Source organism: Solanum stenotomum, chromosome 9 (assembly GCF_019186545.1).
Source record: "Solanum stenotomum isolate F172 chromosome 9, ASM1918654v1, whole genome shotgun sequence".
Classification (NCBI taxonomy): domain Eukaryota; kingdom Viridiplantae; phylum Streptophyta; class Magnoliopsida; order Solanales; family Solanaceae; genus Solanum; species Solanum stenotomum.
The window spans coordinates 49,002,396-49,010,127 of NC_064290.1; the positions used below are offsets into that span (position 1 = coordinate 49,002,396).

The 7,732-nt window shown below is 33.7% G+C and overlaps 1 long non-coding RNA gene across 1 annotated transcript in view; it reads right to left on the reverse strand.

Moving 5' to 3' along the window:
- The window catches only part of LOC125876511 (uncharacterized), a 16,036-nt gene extending 14,380 nt beyond the window's left edge, over positions 1-1,656 (reverse strand). The window contains exon 1 of the long non-coding RNA XR_007447502.1: positions 1,495-1,656. This is a non-coding gene — a long non-coding RNA (uncharacterized LOC125876511). The remainder of the gene's footprint in view (positions 1-1,494) is intronic.
- Between the last annotated feature and the right edge of the window lie 6,076 nt (positions 1,657-7,732).

Below are 7,732 nucleotides of genomic sequence, written 5' to 3' on the forward strand. Positions count from 1 at the left end.
CTTAACTCTCTCTTGAATTTGAATTATGAATTCAAGAGTTATAATTCATGATATGAAGGATCTCAATAAAAATATAGCTATTCGATAATTAGGAATATAACTTTTAAAAGAAACGTGAATTCAAGAACTCAAAATCAACTTATCTCAAGAATACTCAAATCTGGGGAAAGTATCTTAGATTACTCTTTTACTGATCTGAAAGTAGAGGTAGGGCGTGAGGACGAACTAGTACAACACTAGGATAGCCTTACATACCTAGAAGAACAAGATTCTTGAAGAATCTTGAAGAAGAACTTGATTAGAAGCCTTGAAACCCTAGCTTGAAGGTAAACAATCAAGAAAACCTTTCTTGAGATTCTCGAGTTAGTTTCTTGAAATCTATATGGCCAAAAAATATGATTTTCATGAGTGAAGATGAAAATCTGATTGTTTTGAGCTTTTTATTTGTCAAGAAATTCGTTGATGGCTTTCTTGGAGGTAAAAAGACAAAAACGATTATTTTCAATAGATTCCCGTCGGCTAATACGTAAAAGCACTGTATAGGTTACTAAAATAGTCATAACTGTTTACTCAAATATTGGATTGACGCGAAATTGGTGGGGTTGGAAAGTAGATTCAATTACCTTTAATTGAATAGGTTATGGCTCACGTAACTCTTAATATTCTAAGAGATATGGTTGTTTAAATTTGATCCAAGCAGAATCTTACATTAAAACTTAATGAAACTTCAAGAACACATATCAAGAACTCATCAAGAACTCTAATCTTTAAATTTCAAGAACGAAATTACGCTGAATAAATCATGATTGGGGTGTGGGTGAAAGAACCCAACACTATGGAAGCTTACATACCTCTTAGGGCTTAATCCCATGGTGGCAATCCGCAACAACTCTCAAGCATCTCGACGAACGCTTCGATCCTTTCTCTTTTCTTTTCTTTTCTCTTCTTGAACTCTCAACTAAAACCCTAGGTGTAAACTAGGATTATAAAACTGAACCTAATAGGATTAGACCCTTAAGACCTTACTAAAAACGAATTAAATCTGATTTGGTAAGGAAAAGACCAAAATACCCCTCTCTATTTTCGGCTAACCTTCCTTAACTGGTCAGCCTATCTTCAAAAGGCCATATCTCACTCATCCGACCTCGAAAGTTAGCAAACTCAGTGGCGTTGGAAAGATAATTTAAAGATCTTCGCTACGGTATCTGGTAGCACACCTAATTCATCCTGAGTTAGGAATTATGGTCCTTTGAAGTTGACCCAAAACTCATACTTAAGCATAACTTGCAAAATTTCAGATTTTGCTATTTCCAATTTAATTCTTTTTGAAACTCAAGGTGCTACATCTAGTGACCTTAACGCTTAAGAAATTTTAAATTCCTTGGTAAAATCTCACTCACTACGAAGAACGGTTCGAGTCTTAGTTCGAAATTTTTTTGGGGTGTTACAGACTAAAAGAAACACATGGGTTTCCTCGAAAATACGAGAACTCACCAAACACTGTTGCTAGCTGATCAGAGATAGTACTAATCATCAATATTAGTCACATTCCGTTGAAATAAATCCCGATGTTTTAGCTCCCTTTTTTCATCAACATATTTTTTCATTTCTTCCCTTACACCATCCGGGCATTTTTCACACCGTGAGACGTCCTTGTAAGTAGGAGTGTTCGTGGTTCGGTTTGAATCGTTTATTGGTTAAAACCGAAACCATACCAATCTAGTCGGTTTTTTAAATATCTAAAACCAAACCAAACCAAACCAAACTAAAAAATTAACCGTTGGTTTGGTTATTGACGGTTTGGTTCAGTTTTTCTGGTTTTTTCAGTTTGACAGTAATAAATTTTTGAGGACATACGTATCTTGATAGACACAAACACCTAGTACATGAGCAATCCACTGGAAAGCTATTGTCGGTTCAATTAAGCAATTAAACAATACTAAAGTTATTATTACATGAACAAAGTGATTCAATTAAGAGAAGATGTAACTATCTTATGAAAGGTATGGTAGGTAAAAACTAAAATAATGAATTTTGATGGACTTGGACTTGGACTTATGATTGTAATAGATAGACTAAAACTTAAGTGTTGGGCTTGAGAAAATGGTAAAGTTAAAAACTTAAGTTACTTAAAATTTAACAAAATATTTATATTTTATTTATAAATGATATATAAATAATTATAAAATTTTTATATATAATTGATCTGTTCGGTTTGATTATTTTTTAGTAAAACCAAAACCAAACCAAATAGTATCGGTTTTTCAAAATTTATTTTTCAAAATTTAAAACCAAACCTAACCAAATCAAACCAAATATCAATTTTTTTAATCGGTTTGGTTCGGATCGTGGTTCGGTTTGGTTTTTTAACCATAACCATGAACATCCCTACTTGTAAGTACCAACTAGATGTTGTTTGTAACGAAAGATTCCGCCATTAGTAACTTTTTTACAAAAGCTACATTCAACTGTGTTCCTATTGGTCTCACTTGTTCGTTTCCCATAGTTCCAACCGGGGTCAGCCATTTTTAATTGCTCTTAAGATCAAAGAAACATAATCAGCACTATATTTTAATCACTGTAACAATATATAATCACTGTTAAGAAAAATAATCAGCAAAATAGAACAGAACAGAACAGAACAAGTCTGCAAAACAGAGCAGCAGTAGCAGCAGAAAACAGCAAAACAGAGCAGAAAAAAAGAAGAGGAAAGAAAGAACACTTACCTGAAATCAAGAAGCAACAGACATGAAAACCGCGACTGAACTGTCGAGGACTGAGGTTAAACATATCGCTACTTGTTTTTTCATTCAAAAAAAGCACTTTCAAAAGTGAAGGGTATATTAGCTCTACTGGTAATTCAGAAGCAACAAAAAATCTGCAAAATAAATGGCGACAATAAATATAAGCAAAAGTTCACATTAAAAGCTAAAAGGTAGTTATCACAAAATCCTCCACAAACCCTAGGACAAACAAAATCAAATTTATAATGGTTCAACATTTATTTCTCATCTTCCTCAGCTTCATCAACTAGATATAATTGTTCATTCTATGATTGTTGAAGGAAGTGACTATTCAATAGATTCACCTTCTTCCATATCTTCATCTTTATCATCACTAGTATTAGTCACATCCGCTTAAAGTAAAGCCTGACATTTTTGTTCCTTCTTTACATCAACATATTTCTTCATTTCTTCCCTTACAGCATTCGGGCATTGTTCACACCGTGAGACGTCCCTGCAAGTACCAATAAGGTGTTGTTTGTGACGAAAGATTCCGCCATTAGTAACTTTTTTACAAAAGTTACACTCAACTGCGGCCTTATTGGTCTTGCTTGCTCTTTTCCCATATTTCCAACCAGGGTCAGCAGTTTTTAATCGCTGTTAAGATCAAAGAAACATAATCAACAAGACAAACTAAGTAATTGAAGTAACAAGTAGTTGTAAAAATGAAGAATAAGATACTACTGAAGAAAGCATATATCAACAGGTAGCTCTTTCCTCCCCTTTCTTTGTTATGTTTACCAATATGAGCACATCTACCACACTCTTTCTAATAAATTTCATTTGAATTACTAAGTTCTACTATTTACGTTAACTGGGATTATCGTTCCTCTTCAGACAATCTCAAATGAACTGTGAAATCTATGTCCAGTGTCATAATTCAAAACCCCTTAAGATTGTGTATCAATGTCTCAGGATTAGAACATAGTGCTCTCATCCTGAAAGACGGTGGCAATCGGTTTACATGCTAATTCAAAACACATCAACAGTGAGGCTTATCAATATCAACGAGAAACAAAATCTATTGTCCCGTTGATCAACTATGTTTTAAATGAAAAAAGAGAAGAAGACATCTACTACAAAGACATCAATTGTTGTGCTCTAAATTCAAACATAATAAGCAATAAGCATTTATCTTTTTCTTTTTATCGGAGCAATAAGATTTATCCTGAGTGACTTTCCTTTTAGCTTCAAATGCAGCACACTGAGTTTGACAAGGATACACCATACTATAACATGTGACTTGCAGATTGTAGTATGTGATTAGCAAATTCAATCTATATGCATAAATCATTACTCTGTTTGTTGTCTAAAATCTGGGAAGAAGGAGCATGTGATATGATGCTACAAAGGGTATTCCAGATATAACAATTCATAAGAAACTTAAGTTACCCGGAATCGTCGAGACTTGGCACCCAAAAATAAGGAACAGTTTGCAGCTCCACACAGACAACGAACATTTGCACCCCTGTAGTACCATTCAAAATTATATTCATATGTCAGCTCCATTCCAACAGATATATCTTGCTTCGCAAATATACCTACCCTTGTTGCCCCCGACACTATCCATTTACTTGTTTCACAATTTGGACTGCTGTGAAATTCAGGAAGACACAGTATCAGTGCTATCAATAAAGACCAATTAACCATTCAATGATATCACTTCTCCACAACATTCAATGATGAACTGTCCAGCCTATAATGTGAAGAGAGAGGAACAATTAAGAAGCACTACTACAAAAAGGCTTATTAAAGACCAAAATATAGTGACAAGTTATAAATATGGTCCCTAAAATATACTTATAAGGATGATATTATTTACTAGTCTCTATTTGACTATATTATTTTCTAATAACAAATAAACTTGTCCCTAAATGAAATTTTCAGCGGGAACTACAAGGAAGAGCGGGAACTAAAAGGCTCTAAAAAAATTTCTCTCTCTATAGTTATAACCTAAAACCCCCAAATCCATTGATAAAGCTATTAGATTTTTCTCTCTCTTTAGCAATATGCCAAAATCACTGTGCATAGCTCTGAAGTCTCCTTACTCTTGAATCTTGAAGGCATTATTGGCGGAAAAATCTCCTAAATCTTGAAGCTTGAAGGCATTATTGGAAGAAAAACGTTTCACCTACAACTTGTATCTACATCTAAAGTAAGTTTATTCCTCCTGATTCATCTCCCCCTTCTTCTTTTTCTGTAAATCTGTCATTTTCTTTCTGCTGGTCGAATTTTATGTGATTGGGCTCTTATAGATACTCATTGTTATTGTGTAAGGACTGAAAATGATAGTTTTATATGTAAGGCTTGGGGTTGAGGTTCAAAGAGGAGATATTTGAGAGTTTATTTAAGATTTTCTCTGTTAGGGTTGTATAATTGCTAGGGCTGCCAAGAAATTTTGGTAAGGCTGGTATTGCAAAAAACATTTCCATCAGGTGATGAATATGTAGAATATTTTTACCATTAGTGTCTTTAATTCTGTTCCCAGTTTATGTGCTTTGAATTTGAATGGGTTTTTTTTTTATTGTATAACTATTGTATTCAATTTTTAAGTATAATGTGACACTAAAAAGATTAGACGAGAAAGAAACGAAATTGTGAATGAGCATTGATAAAGCATTTGATTGTAGTTTCCTTTTTGTGGTGTTTCAAATGTTGTTTTAATTGTTATTTTCTACTACAACTAGTGCTGCATATTGGTTTCTAAAGTTACTACTTGTGACACATTTTTGAAATCTTATGCTACATGGAAATTTGTGGTTGTTTGTCATTGTTGTTTTGGTGGTTGTTGTTTTCAATTATATGCTATATGTTTTATTGAAATTGTTTGGATCCTCGTGTAGTTTGATAAAAAAAATTGTTGGAGAAGTTATTGATAAGTTTAGCTTTGTGAAACATGAAAAAGGTCATTTGTTCACGTGTATGTCTCATAATATAGTTTAACTCGTAGTGTGTAGTGTTCTGTACTATATTATGCGACATCCACGTGGATGTCTGCGAGTTAAACTTGTCGTCTTTATTTGAAGTTCAGTAGTAGGTTTAGGATGTCGCATCTGTTAAGACCTTTTAGTTTTATTATATATAGCAGCACATATTCAATTAAAAGAAAAGATGTTTTTAGTCCATTTTAGATATTTATTTTTTAATTATTAGGATGATTGACTAGTTTAATAGAAAGTAATGTTCATCTTAGTAAATTTGTTATCCTAAAGTATGATTGATCTAACTTTTGTATATAATCCAAGGTTATGGCACCAAGTAAGCAATGGATGCAACTTGTTGATGATCGACTTAATGAGGCCTACTTTATCGGGGTGGAAATTTTTTCGAATTATACTTTTCAAAGGACAGGAGAAATGTATGAAATACGATGTCCGTGTGTTAAATGTTGTAATACCACATTAGGAACACGTGAGACAGTTAGAACACATTTGAAAGTATATGGAATAATTAAAAATTATACCTTTTGGTATCATCATGGGGAAGTCTTAGGTGAGCCAAAATCACAATGTGAAGATGGAGATGATAATGAAGTAGAAAATTGTGAGAATGAGGATGAAATACGAGAAATTTTGAGAGATTTCTATCCTAATCATTATGGACACACTTTAGATGTTGATTGTGATGATTCACTTGAAGAGGAACCAAATGTTGAAGACTAAAAGTTTTATAGCCTATTGGGAGACTTTGAGAAGCCACTGTATCAAGGTTCAAAAATTTCGAAACTTTCAACTTTGATTAAGTTGCTTCACATAAAAAGTATGGTTCGTTGGAGTAATGAGTCATTTACAATGTTGTTAAAAATGTTAAAATAGGAGTTGTTGCCAGATGAAGCCGATTTGCCAAATACATATTATGGGGCAAAGAAGGTAATTCGAAATCTTGGGCTTTCCTACGAAAGAATTGATGCTTGTAGAAATGATTGCATGTTATATTGGAAGGAGGATAACTTACTTGATTCTTGTAAAGTTTGTGGTGAATCTAGATGGAAAATTGATAAACGTAACAGGGAAGCAAAGAACAAAAAGGGTAAAAAGGTTGCATCAAAGATTTTACGCTATTTTCCATTAAAACCTAGGCTTCAAAGGTTATTTATGTCTTCAAAGACATCTTCTCTAATGACATGGCATCATGGCGAAAGAGTTGATGATGGAATAATGAGGCACCCAGCTGATTCAATGGCATGAAAATCATTTGATGAACTTCATCCTTCATTTGCAGTCGAGCCTCGTAATGTTCAACTTGGACTTGCGAGTGATGGTTTTCAACCATTTCTGAATGCAAAAACCTCATATAGCATTTGGCCGGTGGTACTTATTCCTTATAACTTACCACCTTGGTTGTGTATGAAACAAGAAAACTTTATCATGTCCATGCTTATTCCTGGTCCAGATAGTCCAGGTGTGCAATTGACACATATCTTCAACCTTTAATAGAAGAATTGAAGGAGCTATGGAATATTGGTATTGAGACCTTTGATGCATCAACCAAACAAAATTTTAAGCTACATGCTTCTTTGTTATGGACCATCAATGACTTTCCAGCATATGGAAATTTATCTGGATGGAGTACCAAAGGAAAATTGGCATGCCCATGTTGCAACAAAGATACTTCCTCAATCAGATTGACCAATTGTAAGAAAGAAAGTTTTATGGGTCATCGTCGTTATCTTCCTTGTAATCACAAATGGAGGAATGATAAGAAGTCCTTTGATGGTACAGAAAAGAAGAGGCTCTCACCGAAAAAATGTTCTGGTATTGAGATTCTTCATCAAGTTCAAGATCTTGAAGGGTTATAGTTAACAAAGGAACCAAAGAAAAGAATCAAAATATCACATGATAGTCAAAAAGATAATTGGAACAAGAATAGTATCTTTTTTGAACTTCCATATTGGGAGTCTCTTTTGTTGCGACATAATTTGNTCCACATGAAGGACGGCTCGAGTCTTA